We start from the raw sequence: 20,649 nt of genomic DNA, 5'->3' as shown, positions 1-20,649 counted from the left end.
GTTGAAATATCCAAAAAGTGAATAGCGAGTCTCAATTACTGAGATAATTTATCATACTCTGCAGATGTACCGATTACATGACGAAATCTGAGAATATTTCGGCGCAGCAAATTCATAAAAACAACACCGTTATTTTGGCCCCACACATTGTAGCTGCTAAAGCGATAGTTGACCAGGGTTGAGCTGGACGATCAGACTATTGCCCGCAGATATTTAATAGCACACGCCTGACCTTATGTCAAAGCACAGTCAAGTGAATTAGTGACTACTAGGCTTGATCGTAAGCGCACGAAGTCGCACCAAAGTCGAACTAAGTTAAGTAATGTGAGCATCCACAGAAATATCCGCAGTTTTTCATTTGTGATCGCTTCGCTTCCGCCAGCTAATTGTTTGCTAACCAATTCAGTGGCATACACATACGCGTATGTTGTTGTTGTAATAGATTTTGCTATTATTCATGCTACCAGTAGGTTAGGCTTGTCTCTTCATAATGTTGTTGTTGTTGTTGCATGCAGTAAATCGCATGTAAATGTTTTATCACTTGATTTTCATTCTCTCTATGGTTGAGGTGCTACTGCGTAATTGCCACGTAATTAATTGTAAGGTGTGTTGGCGATTTGTATGCGTTTTCGTTGGCATCTTTATATTCGACTTTGTTGCGCGGCATGTGCAACTGTAATTGCCGTTATTGTGTAATGAAGAGAACACTGTTGGACGCAATTGCCTCACCTTTGAAGTGAATGGCGCTTTACGTTTATAATTACACACCAAAGCTCATTTCTGTTGACTTGGCATAAATATATAATCTGTATTTTGGTTCGGTCCGTACAACCCGAAAGAGCAAATCATTCAAGCGTTTTTACTAAAATGGACGCTTGAATATTATAAATTCTTGCAGAGTTTATTTTATTGCTGGCCTATCTATTCGCTCTAAGAATTCATTAACGATGAATATTAGTCCAATATTTTGTAACTCTGACCTCAAAAGGTGGAATGAGGTCTGATATCTAGGCTTAAATTATATGTCGGATGTGAAAGCGCAATTTTCCATCGTTTTCATGCACTTGTAATAGAGTGTATCATTTTGATTTTGAGCTCGAGCGTTACAAAATCTTCCCGTGTCCAAACATGAACGAGGGGAGACAAACGTATATCTCATAAGTTTAAAGATTTAACTATTCCGATAAGTTTTATTTTACAGCTATTCGAAAATATTTTGCAGAATTTTATTTTGATATCCACGTCCGTAACAGCCACTTTTGGCCGGTTTCGGAGTTCATCAACTTCGATGGAAGGATTAATCACCAACATTAAGTGTGGATCACACTTAAAGCCGTTTTTTCATTGTCTGGTTACCATAAATATGCCTGTTAAGGTCTCGCTAACTCAACCAAGACTCCTTATTTCCGTATATAACCCTTTTTTTTTACTAGAACTTAAGTGACAGTTGGCTACTAATGAGACGTGAAGACCTCAGACTGTGATGAACAGTCACTTGTGATGCTCCAGTAGTTGAATATCAGCTGTCGCCTAAAGCGCCCGGAACCTATTACAAATCTGCTAAGATATTTGATGTACTATTTTCGATATTCGTATTTCACCTGGATGTCTAAAAGTATGAGATCCGAGATGATTTTCCTTGATCTGGCAAAAGGGGGGCATGTTGAGTGTGGTTAAAAATGGATGTGGTTAATAACAACGATTTTTTCTGAAGATTTTGTTAAGGATAATAATTTACTGTATTCATTCCATACTGGAAATCCTAAATTCTTTCATCTTCAATTTCATTTTTTTTTTACTTGAATAGGGTATATTCACTTTTCAAGACCTTAAAGAAAAAGTCAGAGAATATCTAAAGTCGTATATACACATAAAAGTTCAGTCTGACGAAGGTACTTTGACAAAATGTTCCATGAATTATTGTCAAAAATTATGCAACAATCTCCGAACATATTGTTCAGAGTGAACTATTATAGCATATAACTAGTAAGTAACAGATATTTTCCATCGACAAAATCTGACAATTGACAGCACGAGGAAATCAGTAGTCAATTGCTTGTTTGCAAAGAGACAGTCGTCAGACAAGTTGAGCATTTCGTTCATAGCAGTTGAAACTTATTCTTTTAAAATTTTTCCTTTTTTTTCTAGATCTTTGCACTATCATACTGAAAAGTGTAATGATCGCAGAAGTGAACTGGGCCTTTGCGCTACCGTATTGGGCAAATTTTAAAATAACAAGCGAAACGAAACGAAATAGTACCGTACTATAGTTTACTTTCATACACTGTGGTTAAGAGTTGGTCAATAAAGAGTCATTAACTATACAAGGCAAATCGTCGATCGGTAGAAAGTCCATCAATCATTTGATGGCTATAAATAAAGCCTGTATAACCCTGCGATTATCATCGATGGTTCGTGGTTTCGGCTAAAGTTCTTCATTTAGTATAATCTTGGTAGCACGTGTAAAACATGTTTGCGAAAAATTTGCCACTTTATTGGTAAAAGTTTATAAAAACTAAACAAAGCAAAGATTAAAGCAGCGAAAATCAAGCCAAAATGATTATACTTGAGCTATCGTAACTGGACCCATTAGTGTGAAAGATAGCAACATATTCAATTTGAAAGTGTTTTTCATAATTTGTGCCTTCTTTGGTGTTTATTATTAATGACTCGAGATATTTGCTGCCAGAATTAAGCAACCGATGCTCTAAGGCAGGCAAGAAGCGCATTCGCCTTCGTTCGATTGGCAGCCTCGCCTCACTCTTTTGAACATACATAACCAATGTATATTAGCACCCAAAGTAATTATATGCCTTGAGATAATTCAAGATAATTAAAACAAATTTAGAAGGGCATGAATATGCAAATTTATTGCATAATCGATTTTGATTGAAAAAAGGTGATGCAAAATTAATCTGCTAACAATAAAATAGGGAGAGAATGATTTTTATGTCAGATTTATTGCAGTTATATCTGTATGTAAACAAATATATAGTAGATTCATAGAGCTATCGGTTTGTTGTAGATGTGTTAATATGTATATATACGTGTATATAAATATAGACATTTTCATATAATTAGGGCTTAGTTCGCATATTGTGCTGAAGGGAACGTTTAAAAGGCAGAAGAAAATCCTCAAGTCGGCAATTATCTGCAGCAAAGGATGCAGTTTCGAAAAGTTCTATGAAAAATCATGTTAAAACCTAAAAACAATATCGGAGCAGCTAATTAACGCAGTTTTTCCGACAAACCAACCTAATACATACATCTTTCATCTTCAACCCACGAAACGAAGCTGTTGCACCACTACTGTTGGTCACTGAAGATGAAATGTTCATTAAAGACACAGTTGGTTTGTAAAAATATACAACTTGTATATAACAGAAGAAGTGTTTTCTGACTCGTGAAAGGTATGGCTTCTTATTTTACTCCTAAAACAAAAAAAAANAAAAAAAAAAAAAAAAAAAAAAAAAAAAAACACTACTTGAGGAACATTCATCTTATCATAGTACGAAGGCATAATAAGAAATAATACGGCTTTGTGAAAAAGAGGTCCCCTATTGGCATTGTAAGCTCAGCGATATTGCGAAATGCGAAGTTAATGCAAAATATGGAAAGGTGGAACAAACAGAATTTGTATGTCAATAACACTATTTTGAGTTAAGAACCGTAAATGCATCTTCTATAAGAGAAAAAAGAGGAAAGAGACAAGAGCATCACAAAGTAGCAGCAACGATGACAAACCTCATCCAAAGGACGTTGGACCCCACACAATGTTGCCAAACATCCATACGTGGATATATAGACGGATTTCCACTTGACCCAAATACTGAGTGGACATGGTTGCTTTAGCAGTTATCTGTTATAATTTCATCATGATGTTAGCCCATACCATCCGCCCTGTACAGAGTGCACAGAAACTTTTTTTCAGTGCCCCCGTTTTTTAAAGTAAGCGCAATAAATTTCGAGGGTATTTACTTTTTTAAAGAAAAAACACAGAAACTTTAAATCTAACGGATAATGTTTAATATCATTTGAAAGAACATTCGTACGTCAAATCTCCGTGTACACTCCCAACTACTGTTTCTATGTATATTTTCTCCGCTGTATGCTGGACGCTGTATATTCGATCGAATGTTATCCAATAAAGAATGCTGGGTCTCAAGATGGGTGATTAAGTTTACCATAAGTTATAACAACTTGACACGAATCACGCGTGATCTGTGAAAAAGGGCTATCCTAAAAAGACCTCTACTTGAAACACACTACATGAAGGAAAAGATATATGTGTGCGAGTCCTATGTTAAATTCAAAGTGGTGGTCGTCAGCTTTACATATGATGAAACTAAGACCTTTGCAGTTTGTACCTTAGAGGAGACTGAAATAATTTATTTTCGTCCATGAAGTAGTACTTAATCCGGTGGTTCCCTGGGAGACACATAAGTTGATGGTAGTTAGGTTTAGCTAACTAAATTTCGGCGCATCGGCTTTGATGCTTCCATCCGGTATAACAAAACTTATTTTCATAATATTCTCGGACAACAGACGCGATTGAAAGAAATAAAAAGCGAATTGGCGCAGTACCCTCCTTAGCGGTCGTAGCTACGTTTAAAATTATTGTAAGACGAAAGAAGTAAACGATACTTAGTAATATCTGCTATTGACCACCGTGATGTTTACTTAAAAAAACAAAAACTAAAAAAAAAAAAAATTTAAAACCTAAGACAGAGTCATTGTCAACAGGAATTGCAGTTAGATTGGTTTTGAAAACTATGTGTTTCGGTTTTCTTCGCCACTGCTTAGTTTTGTGTGTGTGTCTGTTCTATTGCTGCTTAAGCGCCAAGCAGACTAAATAAATAAAATATACACAGCTGTTCAAGCGTGTGCATAAAAACGGGTTGCCAGGTTGAAAAAAATAGTGCACTAATAATAGCTGAGACTCATATATATGTGGAAACATGCATTTTCTTAAGCTATCCGAACCCAGTTAAACCAGAATTTGTATGCTTGCAAAAGCAGTGGTGCGCATGCGCAAAGTAAACACCACAACCAACAGGCAACAAGTGTAAATATTTGTTTGTACATAATTATTTGTATGCATACTTTACATACATATGTACTATTTGTATGTAGCTCTGAATGTCTACGAACGTAACGCCCAGTTACAGATCTACAAAAGTTACCGTAAGCACGCTGAATTACCAACGAACGCTTGAATGTTGTAAGAACAGCGCCAGGTTGGACGGCAGGTGCTGAGTGCGGCAGCGACTAGCTGACAGATAAGCGTAAAAAAGCAGGAATCGCCGGTAAATATACACAAATACATATATACATACAAATATGTATAAATATGTATAGGTAAGCCCCTGCGTTAATGGGAATGCCGCCGCTTGGATCGGGAAGCATTGCACCGGGAGCTGATGGGCGCGCAAATGAAAAAACGACGTACGATGATGAGTGAAAAGTCAGCGATGCGTAGCGAAGAAAAAAAAAAACATGAGAATGAAGAATAATAAAAAAGGCCGACGTATAAAATAACAGTTAAACAAGCAAAACTTTCCAAGCCGGCTCCGCACAAGAGGAGCAGCGCTCAGAAGGTTCTTGAAAAAAAAGTAGGAAAGAAGAAATGACAGAAGCAAGGAGATGACAGCAGCGCATCACAACCAACGCATGCGAAGGGTAAACAAGTGAAGAAAATTATATTTATGTGAATAAAATCGAGTCAGCGTCGAATGAGGGAAATATTATTGAAATAAGGAAGGTGTAACCGAGCTGAGTTGGGCGTTGAAAATTAAAATCGAAATGTAATTCCACAGCCACACACACAAATATCAACAATAATATGTATTTACACATTTACAACGCCACACACACACACACACATACACATACAGTTGCCTGCTTCGCTCGGCAGCTTCAACCGACAGCAATTTAAGCTGCATGCATGATCGCAAGAAATTGCAGCATCATCCACCTGCAGCGGTCAGCAATAGTAACAAACACAACAACAATAGTTAGAAGACAAACAGCTCCAACTGCAAGCAATTGTATTGTGAGCAACATTAATATTGCCCTGCAACCGCGTAACAATAATAACGGCACATCGCAGATGAAACAATAATCTCAATGTGATGCACAACTGTAAATGCAACCAACATACATACGTATATACGAGTACATATATGCAGCAACAAAAAATAGTTATTGTAGCAATTCGGTAAATAATAATAGTGTTGGCAACGTTCTTTTGTCCAAAATGCAGACTGAACGGCGGCTGGACAGGTGTGGTGAGTTGTGAAATTGTAAAAAGCACCCAAAAAGCATTAAAGATTTCATAATACGGTTGGTCAAATTAAGAATACTGCTTTTGGGGGACACACATTCACACTTGTCGACTTTTACCGCAGCGAGTTGCTGGGAACATCAATTAAACGCTTGGCCAAGTTTGCATTGACCACAAGGCGCTTTGCAGACTTCCAAAATCGAATATGTTTTAGGGTTTCACAGAGGACTTCATATTATATTAGTAGTCCAAGTGCGACCTCTGGATCTCCAATACAGGCAAATGTAACCTAACCTAACATGGTACTATGGCAGTTAAGTGAATTAGTGAGAGTTCAGTGAGAGAGTAGTGTAGCAGATTGTTTGCCCCTCTATCTATCTTTTCGAAGTTCTTTGCTCACATAACAAAATTTAACGTATACAAGTAGGTACCGACATCCAATCTACTTCGCAACTCACCCATAAAGAAAGAATTTTCAGTGGGTTAAACAGGGTCGTTACCAAATAAGATTTCCCGTTACCTTCTTGCAATAGTGGAAAGGACACACCCTGCGGCTGAAATATAAAAGACATTTTAGTTTCTTTCTAATATTTCTAATACTCCTGCTATTACGTATTTCTTTACATAATAAAAGCTCACAATATTTTGCCCTCTGTCTGTGCAAGCTGAAACTTGAGTAAAAATTGAGACATCGTTGCGAAACTAATCGTGCTCCAAGGCGAAAATTAGAGAGAGAGTTTACAGATGGACGTAACCAGACTATTGCCGCACCCAAAAACGACATAAAACTTTAACTAAAAAGTGCTCTAACTAAGTAAAAAATTACGATATGAAATTTGGTACAGAGGATTGCAGTAGAATGGGGCACCTTTGTACTAAAATGGAAGAACATAATTGCGAAAATGGCTAAAATCGCACTACCACACCTCGAACTTCCCATAAAACACAATTTTAAATTTCATTTAATTGTTTCACATTCCAGTATACAAATCAAGAAGCAATTAATATAACGAAATACAAATTTCTACGAATAGTGTCTTTGAAGTATGTTACCTTGTGGCCAAAAATTGTCCAAATAAGAAAAGACGTTAACTTCGGCTGCACCGAAGCTAATATACCCTTCACAGGTGCATTTATTTTAGTAACAATGTGTTGTGTTCCGTTTATGGAAGCTATACGCTATAGTCATCCGATCTGAGCAATTTTTTCGAATATTATGTTATTACCTTAAGCAGTAATCCATGTCAATACAATCCCTTGATTCCGATCGTACGGTTTGTGTGCTATAGCCAAATGCTATATTTAACTGATCTGAACAATTTCTTCGGAGATTACATTCTTGCATTAGAAAATAATCTATACCAAATTTCGTGAAGATACATTGACAAATGTGAACATTTCCCATACACGAACTTGATTCCGATCGTTCAGTTTGTATGACAGCTATATGTTATAGTGGTCCGATATCAGCAATTTCGACAAATGAACAGCTTCTTGAAGAGGAAATTACGTTTGCAAAATTTCATAATGGTATCTTAAAAATTGAGGGACTAGTTCGTATGTATACAGATGGAGAGTGACAGTGGAGGCCTAACCCCACGGTGCTTTCTATTGCTAGAAGCACATAGATCAAAACAATACGTTGATCAGCGCCCCAAAGCAGGAGTGCATGCACCTGCACCTTACTCTGGAGAACCAAAGCATGAGTGCCGCCACATACACTTATACCTTGGTTCCAATTGGTTTGGGTGGACAAGCACATCCTAGCCACCTTGGTCGGGTACGAGGCCCATCCAAAAAACCTCTGCCGTACTCTGGGTCCGGCACCCGGCCGCAGTGCGACTCCACACCGGACTTATGCCCTTCCTGCACTTAGGTTTCAACCACAGCCACCACGAATCTCCCCAAGGGGCCAAAAACCCAATGAGCAGATTGGAGTTTCCTCCAAGGGCTGACTGCTCCCCGTGGTACCATGTTTTAGTCTTTGGTATGACTTGTAGCTTGCGCTACTGCCAGTTGAGCTCCCAAGAATTCCTAAGAACCCTTAAGAACTCAACTGTATAATGACATGTGTCTCGTAAATCCATTCGTAAACGAAATCGTAAACGAAAACACGGTCGGATACCAGGAATAAAAATATACAGAGTACAGTAACCATGTTTTTACGATGAATACTATAGCACTATATTTGACATGGACTATGGTGAAAGGTATTCAAGGCAAGCCCAGAATGACAGACACAGTGCATGCGGGATTTTAGTCGCCTCTTACGACAGGCATGCCTTACCACGGGTATATTCGGTTTCAGACAGACGGACATGGCTAAATCGACTCAGCTTGACATTCTGATCATTTATATATATATACTTTATAGGGTCTCCAACGCTTCCTTCAGGGTGTTACAAACTTCGTAACAAACTTAATATACTCTGCGCAGGGCATAAGAAAAATTTAAAACTTGACCATGCCCTCATTTTTCTAAAATCAAGATTTTCGAACATCCTACTGATTTTACTCAATATGGACTGGTGATTATATGTGATGTACCTTAATGAATTCATGGGGTATTTTATGAGTTTGTGGCATGTTAATAGTGTGTAGTACTGACAAAACTAGAAAAAATCGAATCAATACCACCTAGGTCTGTCGTTATTCCAACAATTTTTTACCGTATTTGTCGGTCAGTATTATAGTATTCTTTAAAATATTATATGTTCTCGAGTATACTTAGCAATGACAAAATTTATTATCAGCTCGTCCCCTTTCTGCTCTCAATAGTTATGCTCCATAAAATTATTTTAATATAACCGAACCAATAAAGGGATATCTTCCGAATTTGCACAGAACAAATCCTTTTGACCCATTTTACGATAGTTTGAAAATAGGTGAAAGCGTATGATGACCACGCCCATTCCCATATGTTCTATTAAAATGGTTATGAAAAAATACTAAAGGCGCGATGAAACAATAAATAAAACGACCCTACATGCCATACAGTCAACGAAACATTCAATTTATTTCATAAATCTTTTGGTGAGCTCTCGAGTCGTGGGGCTGTGGCGAGGATCGTGCTATTGAACACGGCTGAATTATTTGTAGTGAAGTCATCTTGAAGTCACTTTTGACATACAGGCATAATATTATTAGAAAGCAATTCTCTCCGAATCTATAATACTATATATCTCATATATTGACCCATATTTTCGAAATTGGATGCACATATTCGGTATCTGAGGGCTTGAATTGTTTTGACCCTATTTGGTCATAAGAAGGCCTATTTTAAGGACGCTATTCGGGTAAATTTTAATCCCGACACATTTACTGGCTTGATTTGCATACAACAGTTCTAAGAGCTCTTAACTGATAAAAATACATTGATTTTATGCTTATAGTGTATGATACCCATATATACTATTTGACCGGTATGGTGGTTAACATGTGCACTAATTGTCCGATAAGTAGTAAATAATGTGATTTCCTGTTTGGAAAATTTTTTTGTTTTAGTAAAAAATAGATTCTAAGGGTATTTTCGAAATGAAATAATAGTAGCGTCATGGAAGACTTTTCTGGAGGAAGCTCTGACGAATTCATACCCAGTGGTGCCTCTAGCTTCAGCGAAACAGAGATTCAGCCGACGCCATAATGAGTGGGGTGTACGAGGCTTTCGCGAAAATTTTTGTCTGTAATGACAATTACAATAATGACTTTATTTCTAAATCTTCCGTAAATGTCATTTGGAGTAATCCTGACGAGAAATTGATTCATAAAATCAGTATTTATAATCCTCGTAACTGCAAAATAGCAGATTGCATTACTCGCTATTACAAATATGATTTATATTTTCTTTTAGTAATGCCGACAGGATAGTGTGTACCTAAGCATTGATCAGTTACTGATTAAGTTCAAGTTCATGCAGCTCATTAAAATATTATAAGCTTCTCAGCCTCTCAAATGTGGTATAAACATGTGATTTCGTGGAACACTGGGAGAGTAGAAGTATGCGCTTACGTCAACTTTTAACATATGTTAATTTATTGAATATTATTTTCTTTCCAGCCGTTAATACCGTTATAGCAAACAGGAAAAATATGCCTAAATTTTCTAGCAATAGATTGAAAAGGCATAGTTCAAGTTCACATCGTCTGGTCTTCTATGCGCGAAATGGCAGGACACTTTTGTTAAGTCTCGAAAAAGTAATTGTCACAAAAAAACAGTTACTAGCATTACAAAAACTTTAAAAACAGGCGAAAAGATAGAAGTCTCATGTGTGATTCAAGTAATATTTTGTCGCGAGACTATGCGCGGCGGTGACGTGGCTCATCAAATGTCTGGGCTTTACGAATACGATCGAAAATCCAATAAGTGGCGGAAGAAACTTTTTTACCGTTTGATAATTATGCCGGATGTGAACGCAGTCGCAAAAATGACATTCAAATCGTTTTTGGTTACCTTAGCTGTGGAACTAATCCAAGAAGGCTTACGTACAGGCCACAGACATTCGTCAATCATTGAAATCACGCCGTGCACCAGAAGCTGATGATTTTACATATATTATTATTCCTTTTATTTTAAAAATAAAATTAGTTTAATTACCTTCATCTTGTTCTTTTTTACTGGTGTAGACACCACTTACGCGGTTATAGCCGAGTTAACAACAGCGCGCCAGTTGTTACTTCTTTTTGTTATTTGGCGCCAATTCGAGATACTACTTGCAGTCAGGTCCTTCTCCTCCTGATCTCTCCAACGGAATGGAGGTCTTACTCTTCCACTCGGGAGTACTGAATCGTAAATCTTCAAGGCTGCATGTTTTTTAATCACCGTATAACTTGTACCTTCCATTGACTGCGGTACTCGCCCTTGCCAAATGAGCAATGCGCCATAAATCTTCCGCAAAATTTTTCTCTCATTCTAAAACTCATGCCTCCGCACCATATAGCAGATCCAGAATGATGGGAGAATTGTATAATTTTTTCTTTGCTCATAGAGAGGTCTTTACTTTACAATTGCCTATTCAGTTCAAATTTGCTCCTGTTGCAAAGAATGATTCTACGTTTGATTTCAAGGCTGATATTGTTGTTGCTATCGATGCTGGTTCCAACTTAGACAAAATTATCTACGATCTACGACATACGATCTACGTCCTATCCTCGTTCTCAACCAGATCCATACGCTTCGCTTCTTCATCCAGTCTGGAGAAAGCAGAACTAGCGTCGCGGTTGCTCACTCCAATTATATCAATATCATCGGCGTAAGCCAGCAGCTGTATACTCTTATAGAAGATTGTCCCTTCTCTGTTTAACTCTGCGGTTCGCATTATTTCTCCAGAAATAGGTTGAAGCTTAATAACCTAACCCGTAAAATATTTAAATAGAGCATTGGAAAGCCGGGTCGAAAGGGTTAAAGTTAATTAAAATATAGACAATATTTAGTACTAACCACTGAACATAACTGGTTGATAGATTCTTCTTGCTAATTAATTATTCATGTATAAACTCCTACACATAACTGTTTATATTTCGAAATTTGGAGTAAAACTGTCCTCTGATTATTTTCGTAACATTCCCTTTTACCTACGCAATATTAATTTTCAATAAATTAAATGTAGCAATCCGCCTTCAACAACTTTGAATCCATGCAATTTCCAATTGAAGACTTGTAACATATATGTATATGTGTGAGTGCAAATAAGAGTATATTTGTCTATGTACATGCATCTGTATTTACCCATTACTTACATTTACACATTATAAATAAGTGAGTAGCCGAATGAGTGCATGAATGAATGAAAGCGCCACACTTCCGCCCACACGGCTCGGCGGAAGGCAATGCACCGAATGAAGATACCGCAAAGTATCTGCTTATTGACCTAATTTCCATTCGTTCGTGCCCCGCATTTATTCATGCCTATTTGCCTGTGAGTATGCCTCTCTATATGTAAGTGTATGGGTTTGTGTGTTAACATTGCGAATGACCGTACTCATTAATCATTCATAAGATAAATTACAATTCTCAGGCAGCAACAGACTCGAAGGCTCAACAACAAATTCAAATAGTTAATATTTCTATTTAAAAGTGGCAAGGCGGCAAACATACGCACACACAAATATGTGCTTATATTTATTTAAATTAATGTTGTACTTCCATTGGCATTTGGTATTTATGAGCCATCAAGCATTACAGCACCCCTTACATGTACTCTAAAGTGAGGAGTACGAGTAGTTCATCTTAATTACATTAAAGTGTACTTACTTAGTTGATAGCATATCCGTTGTTGTACTTTATTGTAATGTCTTGGTCTTCTGCATTTCGCCATAGCTTGGTTGGGGCTTCTCGCCGCCAAAGGTCAGCCACTGGATGTGCTGTGTGTAATTGGCGGGCGAGAGCGGTGCGCAGTAGGCCGACGGCTCGGGCACATTGACATAATAATTAAATAATAATATTAGCGTGCGCATTCAAGCGTTGCAGGCCAGAAGAAGAAGAAGGAACAGAAAAAAAAAATCAAAATCAACAGAGACAATTGCAATTAAAAGCGCAATGTGAGTATGAAGTATAGTAAATGTCGTTTGTTTTCTTTTTGCTGGCAACGGCGTTCCGCGGCGCAGTTAGAAATAGCGGTCACTAGCATTGGCCACGTTTTATTCAAGAAGCCGAAGTACTATATACATTTTTCGATTTACCTTAAGTTAGGTTTGTAGGTATATTTATTTGGTGGAGAGTCTTGTCGGTTTGTTTGTCATTTTGCCGCCACTTTGGTTCAATAGTTATGCAACTTTAAACGATCAATTATCTAACCATGCGATCGAGTCTGCAATTTTAACAGCCGAAACCTAAATAATTTTGTTAATAATAATATTTAAATGTTGTGTAGTTTTAGTTTTGCTTTATTTTCCATTAGTAGACTTCATTATAAAAGAGGAAGATAATTCGATATTTTAAATGCATCTTCCAAGGTCAGTCCGGGCAAATTTGCGTCTGCATAAAACTTTTAAATATTTGCAAACAGTTTTGGAAATTCTCGAAAATGCCTTCAAAACGCATTCCAGTTAAAATTAGACTCTACAAGCTTAGAAGGTCACAGGACAACCGAAAGAATTGTTGAAACACAAATAGTTGGTTTACTTTTTAACCATTTAATTAAGGGGGGAGCCTTAATAGCCTTCTTAAGGTTGTCTTTTAGACTTTTGATTATGAAAATGAAGTCAACAAGGTATAGTATTCACCATGCCCCAAATCTTGAAAAGCACACGTAAAAAGAGAATTGACACACACCAGAAATTCGTCGATTTTAAAGATGATTCTGACAGCACGAACGCAGCATAAACGCAGTTATATCGTCATGTCTGAATTTGGTATCTCCGAAAAAATAATATATTAAGACTAAAAGCTCCATTAGGGTCGAGTAGGACCTTTCCAAGCCGTTCGATACCAAGCGAGGTGACTCCCTATCATGCGACTTCTTAATCCTACTGCTGGAGAAAATAAATCGAGCTGCAGAGCTGAAGAGAGAAGGTACAACCTTCGATATCATTGGCCATAACAAAGTTCTGTATTCTCCAGGTTAGACAAGGAAGCGAACGAAATGGGTCTGGTAGTGAACATCGTACAGTCATAATTTCGAAGTCGTAGAGTTCGTCTAACTTGGATCCAGAAATTACAGCAACAACAATGCCAGTCTCGAAATTAAATGCAGAAAAACTCTTGCCAACAGTTGCTACTTCGGACTGCGTAGGCAATTGAGAAATAAAGTCATACCGCACACAGTGGTCGATCTTGTATGAAATCAGCGGCCAAAAATACTTCCACTGTCTATATAAAAGTGAAACATTTTAAAATCGCCCTCTCCCGTTTTCCACTCCGCCACCTCCCGATGATAACACATTTTAATTAATTATATTAAATTAAAAAATGATTTTTTTGCAAATTATTGAACTAAATCAAAAACTGATTTCAATAAAATTGATTTACTTTTGCATGATAGTTTCTTTGACTCGTGATGAGAGGATCTAAGCGCAAAAGCAATCGGTTTAGCAAGTTCTGATTTGTAGCGATCCGTTAGTTCTTTTCTGCATGATGGAGTCGATACATCCCAACGTCCTGAAAATTTTAACCCGTCATTTCTCATCAATCTTCGAAGATCGATCTTCATAACATATGGCTGCCATACACACTGACCAGCCTTATAAAGTGCTTGTATGGAAAGCTTTTTCATTCGACAAGACATTTTTGCGAAAATTTTTAATTCGTTATTGTTTAAGGCCGTGATGAAATCTCCGAGAAAATGGTTTCGATCAGATCACTAGCACATGTGACTGCCATACAAACTGACCGATCTAAGTTTTTATCTATGGAATCTTCCGCATTTGTGAAGGGCATCCGAATTATAGTTTTTCCCTTGTTTTGTATAATTCTATATTTTTCTTAAGTCGGAAAGCGAACTTAGGACTTTCTGACACACACTGGACGCACTCAGCCACTGACTGATGGTGGAAAGCGACCGATTGGTGCATAATAAAAGTAAAAAGCACTTTTTAATAAGACAAATGATTGGGTATCAACCTCATTGGAACTAAGTAACGAGTAACTATAATTACGTTACATCCGCTGGTGTCGTCATTGTGGCGTGTTCTGTTGAACGTAAATATTGTAATAAACTTTGCTGCCAGCTGCGGCATTGCAATGCCCAAGTTAGGAACGCAGATCGCCACGCGGCTCATTCAATCAGCCAAGAGAGCTGCAGAGCTGCACGCAGACACCTGCTGACTCTCACACATATACTTAAATACACAGACGTACACATCAGCAGTGAGGCCACTATGTAATTGGGCTGACTGCGGCTAGCTCTGGTGAAGGTTTTCCTTCACTACGCCGCAACCAATTGTAGGTGTCACGCGTGACAATGATAAAGTGGACTCGCGCTTGCCAAAGCTACAAGCTGCTCTTCTTTTCGTGCGAGCTTCATTCTTTCGCTTTATTCTAAGTTATTATAACAAATTACTGCAGTGAGTACAAACGATTTAGAATGCTACGACATCAATTTGATTGTCATCAGCGAAGAAATGAAAATGCGTTTGCGCATTGTTGGCCATTATTATTAATTTGTTATTGTTCTTGTTATACTCTCGCAACAAAGTTGCTAAAGAGGGTATTATAGTTTTGTTCACATAACGGTTGTTTGTAGGTCCTAAAACTAAAAGAGTTAGATATAGGGTTATATATACCAAAGTGATCAGGGTGACGAGTAGAGTTGAAATCCGKATGTCTGTCTGTCCGTCCGTCCGTCTGTCCGTCCGTCCGTGCAAGCTGTAACTTGAGTAAAAATTGAGATATCATGTTGAAACTTGGTACACGTATTTCTAGGCTCCATAGGAAGGTTAAGTTCAAAGATGGGCAAAATCGGCCCACTCCCACGCCCACAAAATGGCGAAAACCGAAAACTTATAAAATGTCATAACTAAGCCATAAATAAAGATATTAAAGTGAAATTTGGCACAAAGGATCGCATTAGGAAGGGGCATATTTGGACGTAATTTGATTGGAAAAGTGGCCCCGCCCCCACTAAGTTTTTTGTACATATCTCATAAACTACTATAGCTATGTCAACCAAACTATATAGAGTCGTTTCTTTTAGGCATTTCCATATACAGTTCAAAAATGGAAGAAATCGGATAATAACCACGCCCACCTCCCATGCAAAGGTTATGTTGAAAATCACTAAAAGTGAAATGTCAGAAGGAAGCTGCATCCAAGCATTTTTTTTTTAATTTAAAATGGGCGTGGCGTCGCTGAATTATGGATCAAAAACCATATCTCAGGAACTACTCGAGGGATTCAATGAAATTCGGTATATAATATTTTCTTAACACCCTGATGACATGCACGAAATATAGGTGAAATCGGTTCAGAACCACGAATTCTTCCAATATAACGCTATTTTGAATTCCATCTGATGCCTTCTCTGAATAATACTCGTATATACATTAGGAACCAATGATGATAGCGAAATAAAACTTTACACAAATACGGTATTCGAGCTGAGGTATCCCTTGTGGAAAAATTGTCGTGATCGGACTATAACTTTTCAAGGTCCCTGATATCGAACACGAGGAACTCAGTGCCTAACCTAACCTAAAATAAATTTTCACCGAAAATATCGGTAAATCAATACAGTTAAGATAAATGAAAATACAATTCAGTACTCAAAGTACACAAAATGATCTAATTTAATTAATTTTACAGCAAAATAAAAAAATATGTAAATGACGGAGAATGAAATCTCGATCATTTATCATGCGATAGTATAAAATGTTCGGTGACACCCGAACTTAGCCTTCCTATATGTTGCCGCGCACTATGCCAATAGCTGTTCCTTGTTCATCATTAGCTTATTGATTGTTTTGTAGCATATTTATATTGCTGCTACCGTTATTTCGTCTGACAATTTGGCTGCTCGGCGTTTTTATGCTCACCATTTACCCACATAAATACATAAACACGTATACATATACAGCGTAAATTGTTGTAGCTAATGTTGCTGCGCATTCTTATTTCCACTAAGAATTCCAATAAGAATATGATTGTGTCTAAAGCTTTATCGATTATTCGCCATGTACAAAAGCGCGGCAGAACAGCAGCAACGGCAATCAGAAAAGCCAACAATATCGATTGATTGTAATCATTACAATTTGTTATTTATTTCTATTGAATTTTGTTGTTTCTCCGGTGTCTTTGCGCTGCTTTGTTGTGGTCTTCTTTGGCTGTTTCTTACCTTCGCCGCACGCGAAATTGTGCATTGCCGTTCCTTCGATAACTTTTCTTTAGTTTGCCACTACTTCTGCTTCTGCTTCTTCTCCCTCAATTCGGTGTTTTTTCTCGTCCCTGCAATTCGTTTCGCGCCAATTCGCCTCAGCGTGATTGTTGAGTGCCATTAAATCAGTGGTGCAAATTGGTTTTTGATTTATTGGTTAAAAGGTTCTTGACCATTATTATTTGCTGGGTGTTTCTTTATTTTATTTATTGGCTGAGTTTTGTTTACAAACACATACATATGTATGTATATGGTATGAGCGTGTTTAATGATTTTCCTTGCTAATATCTATATTTACAAAAATGTACTTCTTGTGAGCAAAGTTACCGTTAATTTATGCCCATCGATATATGATGGATTTTAGTGTCATTCGGCGGTATACATACATATATATTATTATAGTTAAGACAGTTTTTCTATATAGTCGTGAAAATCCTCTAAGGATTACCGCAGTGCAAACGCTCAAAGCTGAGCCGAGCTGAAATGCGCGTGCAGCCTAAATGGGAAAATGAGCTCTGCTTGGCTTTAAGCGTCCTTTTTGTGGGCAACCTAAGTGGTATTCACTCGCAATATATCGAGTGCCTGTATTAGCTTCTCATGTCATTTAGTTGTCACTAAGTCATAGACCAAATTTCCTTGTCCTTATAAAAGGTTATCCATTTCGAGGTTTCCTACTTTTTTCAAAGAAAATGAAACCTCAAATTTAATAAAAAATGTTTACAATCATTCAAAATAACATTCTTTGACATTTCTTTTTTGAGGATTATCTCTTTCAGATGGCCCGTCCGTTGAGTTCAATTTTCGATGACTCGTTCAACTGTTTCTACTGGTAGCTGGCTAACGACACCAGTGATGTTTTGCTCCAAGGCTGGAATCAAAGCAGAGTTGTCCGCATAGACGGTGTGATATCACACGATTTTGGTGGCTAATCGACCGGCCCAAAACATGAAACTTTTATCTGTTTTACGAGTTGTTCTCGCAATATATTCATTGATTGATACGAGGTGTGGGAAGTGGCGGCGTCTTGCTGAAACCAAATGTCAACGACATCACGAACGGTTATTATTTTCGAAGAAATATGGACCGATGATTCCACCAAGCCACAAACTACACCAAACCGTTGTTTCTCTGCATGAAAGGGCAGCTCTTGAAATTATTCAAGCTGTTCTTCGTTCCAAATGCGGCAAGTTTGATTGTCGCAAAAACGACGAATCTTTTTGGAACTTCTCGTGAGCCCATAGAGCGAAGCATTGCCTTTTGAGAAGGCCGAGAACATCTTTTTTCATATCATCTTTCTCTTTCGTCGGATCGCGGGTACAAATCAATGATATGTTGAATAGCTTTGCTTTGATGCAGATTGTGGCTATACGTTCAGGACTCAATAACTGTTTTCTCTCTTACCACAAATTTCACATCTTCTTTGCATCCCTTTATAAGGGCGTTATTGTAAATACCAATAAGCGAGACACCTGCTTCGAAAGTGAATTCACGTGATCGTATCTCTGGAGAACAGACGCCGCAATTAGACTTCAATGATCTCTTAAATCGATTTTGTTGTAGTGACTCCAGTTTATCTCTTTTAAATGTGACGCAAGATACCACACGGAGTGGTAAATGCATCTAACAGAAGGATGGCTCACGTTTCCAGGATGCGCGATGAAAACACAAGGGTAGGTATTGAGTACAGGTATGCGATTATTAGCGCGACTACATTCCATTACACCCCTGCACCATTTTGAAAGACTTAATAAGGCTGGATACGAAACGAATCTCAATTTATGGGTTCCACAGTTTACGGGGAAAAGCTCATAGCTCCATTACAGAAGTGGTGATATAAATTGGATCATTTTCGACTTTAGGTCATGCGCATCGACATTAGCTCGCCAGTAGCTCATGGAGCTTGTTTGGTAAGTTCTTATGAGTCCACACCGCTGAGCGATGGAAAATCTTTCATAAACAATAAGCACATGCATTTGAAGTTATGATTTCTTTTACTGGATTGAAGAGCTTTCATGAGCTTTTTTCTCTTGAAAAAATAGTTTTTAAATAACTTTTAAATACAGTTCAAACTCTGAGATATTTTTCTGATTATTAATGATGGCTTTTAGAAAACGTTGTCACATACACTTTCAACTTTCAAGCTGCTTTGTTTGCACGTTACAAAAATATTGGTGTTTTGAATTTTATTCTCTGAAATAAATTTTTTTAATAAAAGCCCTAAATATATTCCTTAAAGTGCTCATAACCGAGTTAAAGAACTTTCATAAAAATTTCTTTCCATGTGTTAATAAGCTTTCGTAAAAAGCTTTTAAATATGCTTGTAGTTTTCATTGCATCGATATGCAATATATGCTACATATTCTTACTGTCCACACGGTTTATCTTATTCTCAAAGTTTCCAAAGAATTCCATCGTTTCCTTATACCTGTATGTGAAAGCTTCCAAACACATTTTTAATTGACTTGCAAATTCACATTTAAATATTCAGCATTACTTGCTCAGCGAAAATAAACTCGAGAAGCCACTCAACAGCTTGCATGTAACAGAAAGGAAAAAATTAAATGAAAAGTAATGTAATTAATGCCATTAAACTAGCAACCAGGAAAAGTGATTCCACGCCAAAACCGCTATAATGAAGATTAAATAAATCGCATTTAAGAAGAAAGTTCTTTAAAAACTCGTAAAAGCGGAAAGCAATCGGAAAGCGCCATAACCTTTGCTACTTACACAGCATCACCACGCAGGCGTGCACCGCACAACTGCTGCCGCAGCAGCGGTGTTAACGGCTAATGTTGCAGATTATTACGTTAATCGAAAGTTGCTGCCGCCGGCGAAATTGCTGTCGCAGTATCAAATGCGACAGCCAACACGATTCGGACATAAAGTCGCGGCAACAATAAAACTGGCATTTTTCAAAATAAACACACACACATAAATATAAGCATAATAAGGCAATACAGGAATTTACCAACACACACACACACACACATATATAATTCATTCGTATAAACATATACATACATATATAGTACGTCTAGTTTACAAAATTGGACGCACACACACATAGGCGCACAGCCAGCAAATGTTGAAAGGTAGCAGTCAACTTAACTACCCAGCAGACTGACGGACGGACAGCACAAGCTTGTGATGCTAATGCGAAATCTCAGTGACGACAGCTGCGCTAACGGCGACTGATGAGATGAAATCGCCGAAATTTGATGAAATGAAGACAAAGGCATAAAAATAACGAGTGTCAAAGCATTTTTGTACGGCAGACAGTAAAAAAAAGCAAAGGAAAGCGCGAAGTAAAAAAAGTTCCGTTGTTTGTCACAAGAAATGCGTAAGTAAAATATTTACAACGCGGAAAGGCAATAAAACCAAAGTAGTTCTGCAATGCGCAACGCAATTAAGTCGTAAAAGCACAGACTCATGCACTTCGCCGTAACGAGCGCAGCGCTTCGGCTTGTTGTACGCAACGCATACCCCTCAGGGAAACGTATTAAATTCTATCGATTGGCTACACTTCTATGTAATGGGGAATTTCAGCTTCGGTTATGGCCAA

Source organism: Bactrocera latifrons, unplaced genomic scaffold (genome assembly GCF_001853355.1).
Source record: "Bactrocera latifrons isolate USDA-ARS-PBARC rearing strain unplaced genomic scaffold, ASM185335v1 scaffold_58, whole genome shotgun sequence".
Lineage (NCBI taxonomy): Eukaryota > Metazoa > Arthropoda > Insecta > Diptera > Tephritidae > Bactrocera > Bactrocera latifrons.
The sequence above is the reverse complement of the archived record's forward strand: the minus strand, read 5'-3'. Positions refer to the sequence as shown.